Raw genomic sequence first — 3,233 nt, 5'->3', positions numbered from 1 at the left:
TCTTGCTCGCTGAAATATGTTCATTTGCTGAAAATCAACAAAACCACGAAAAGTTCTTGTATTTGAAGATAAAATCTTTTTGCTTTTAAGAAGAAAGATCCAGCTGACTGAAATAAGTTCATTAGATGAAAATCAACAAAAATTGACAAGAACCACGAAAAGTTCTTGTATTTTAGGATAAAATCTGACGCTATTAAAGAAAAAACCTCTCGCTCGCTGAAATATGTTCATTTGCTCAAAATCAACAAAACCACGAAAAGTTCTTGTATTTGAAGATAAAATCTTTTTGCTTTGAAGAAGAAAGATCCAGCTGACTGAAATAAGTTCATTGGATGAAAATCAACAAAAATTGACAAGAACCACGAAAAGTTCTTGTATTTTAAGATAAAATCTGACGCTATTAAAGAAAAAACTTCCAGCTCGCTGAAATATGGTCATTTGCTGAAAAACAACAAAACCACGAAAAGTTCTTGTATTTGAAGATAAAATCTTTTTGCTTTGAAGAAGAAAGATCCAGCTGACTGAAATAAGTTCATTGGATGAAAATCAACAAAAATTGACAAGAACCACGAAAAGTTCTTGTATTTTAAGATAAAATCTGACGCTATTAAAGAAAAAACTTCCAGCTCGCTGAAATATGGTCATTTGCTGAAAAACAACAAAACCACGAAAAGTTCTTGTATTTGAAGATAAAATCTTTTTGCTTTGAAGAAGAAGGATTTTGGTGACTGAAATAAGTTCATTGGATGAAAACCAACAAAAATTGACAAGAACCACGAAAAGTTCTTGTAGTTTAAGATAAAATCTTGCGCTATTAAAGAAAAAACTTCCAGCTCGCTGAAATATGTTCATTTGCTGAAAACCAACAAAACCACGTAAAGTTCTTGTATTTGAAGATAAAATCTTTTTGCTTTGAAGAAGAAAGATCCAGCTGACCAAAATAAGTTCATTGGATGAAAATCAACAAAAATTGACAAGAACCGCGAAAAGTTCTTGTATTTCAAGATAAAATCTGACGCTATTAAAGAAAAAACTTCCAGCTCGCTGAAATATGTTCATTTGCTGAAAATCAACAAAACTACAAAAAGTTCTTGTATTTGAAGATAAAATCTTTTTGCTTTTAAGAAAGATCGAGCTGACTCAAATAAGTTCATTCGATCAAAATCAACAAAAATTGACAAGAACCACGAAAAGTTCTTGTATTTTAAGATAAAATCTGACGCTATTAAAGAAAAAACTTCTTGCTCGCTGAAATATGTTCATTTGCTGAAAACCAACAAAACCACGTAAAGTTCTTGTATTTGAAGATAAAATCTTTTTGCTTTGAAGAAGAAAGATCCAGCTGACCAAAATAAGTTCATTGGATGAAAATCAACAAAAATTGACAAGAACCACGAAAAGTTCTTGTATTTCAAGATAAAATCTGACGCTATTAAAGAAAAAACTTCCAGCTCGCTGAAATATGTTCATTTGCTGAAAATCAACAAAACTACAAAAAGTTCTTGTATTTGAAGATAAAATCTTTTTGCTTTTAAGAAAGATTGAGCTGACTGAAATAAGTTCATTCGATCAAAATCAACAAAAATTGACAAGAACCACGAAAAGTTCTTGTATTTTAAGATAAAATCTGACGCTATTAAAGAAAAAACTTCTTGCTCGCTGAAATATGTTCATTTGCTGAAAATCAACAAAACCACGAAAAGTTCTTGTATTTGAAGATAAAATCTTTTTGCTTTGAAGAAGAAAGATCCAGCTGACTGAACTAAGTTCATAAGATGAAAACCAACAAAAATTGACAAGAACCACGAAAAGTTCTTCTATTTTAAGAAAAAATCTGACGCTTTTTATGAAAAAACTTCTCGCTCGCTGAAATATGTTCATTTGCTGAAAATCAACAAAACCACGAAATGTTCTTGTATTTGAAGATAAAATCTTTTTGCTTTGAAGAAGAAAGATCCAGCTGACTGAAATAAGTTCATTTGATGAAAATCAACAAAAATTGACAAGAACCACGAAAAGTTCTTGTATTTTAGGATAAAATCTGACGCTATTAAAGAAAAAACCTCTCGCTCGCTGAAATATGTTCATTTGCTCAAAATCAACAAAACCACGAAAAGTTCTTGTATTTGAAGATAAAATCTTTTTGCTTTGAAGAAGAAAGATCCAGCTGACTGAAATAAGTTCATTGGATGAAAATCAACAAAAATTGACAAGAACCACGAAAAGTTCTTGTATTTTAAGATAAAATCTGACGCTATTAAAGAAAAAACTTCCAGCTCGCTGAAATATGGTCATTTGCTGAAAAACAACAAAACCACGAAAAGTTCTTGTATTTGAAGATAAAATCTTTTTGCTTTGAAGAAGAAAGATCCAGCTGACTGAAATAAGTTCATTGGATGAAAATCAACAAAAATTGACAAGAACCACGAAAAGTTCTTGTATTTTAAGATAAAATCTGACGCTATTAAAGAAAAAACTTCCAGCTCGCTGAAATATGGTCATTTGCTGAAAAACAACAAAACCACGAAAAGTTCTTGTATTTGAAGATAAAATCTTTTTGCTTTGAAGAAGAAGGATTTTGGTGACTGAAATAAGTTCATTGGCTGAAAACCAACAAAAATTGACAAGAACCACGAAAAGTTCTTGTAGTTTAAGATAAAATCTTGCGCTATTAAAGAAAAAACTTCCAGCTCGCTGAAATATGTTCATTTGCTGAAAACCAACAAAACCACGTAAAGTTCTTGTATTTGAAGATAAAATCTTTTTGCTTTGAAGAAGAAAGATCCAGCTGACCAAAATAAGTTCATTGGATGAAAATCAACAAAAATTGACAAGAACCACGAAAAGTTCTTGTATTTCAAGATAAAATCTGACGCTATTAAAGAAAAAACTTCCAGCTTGCTGAAATATGTTCATTTGCTGAAAATCAACAAAACTGCAAAAAGTTCTTGTATTTGAAGATAAAATCTTTTTGCTTTTAAGAAGAAAGATCGAGCTGACTGAAATAAGTTCATTCGATCAAAATCAACAAAAATTGACAAGAACCATGAAAAGTTCTTGTATTTTAAGATAAAATCTGACGCTATTAAAGAAAAAACTTCTTGCTCGCTGAAATATGTTCATTTGCTGAAAATCAACAAAACCACGAAAAGTTCTTGTATTTGAAGATAAAATCTTTTTGCTTTGAAGAAGAAAGATCCAGCTGACTGAACTAAGTTCATAAGATGAAAACC

This window comes from Heptranchias perlo, unplaced genomic scaffold, assembly GCF_035084215.1.
Source record: "Heptranchias perlo isolate sHepPer1 unplaced genomic scaffold, sHepPer1.hap1 HAP1_SCAFFOLD_136, whole genome shotgun sequence".
Lineage (NCBI taxonomy): Eukaryota > Metazoa > Chordata > Chondrichthyes > Hexanchiformes > Hexanchidae > Heptranchias > Heptranchias perlo.
The sequence above is the reverse complement of the archived record's forward strand: the minus strand, read 5'-3'. Positions refer to the sequence as shown.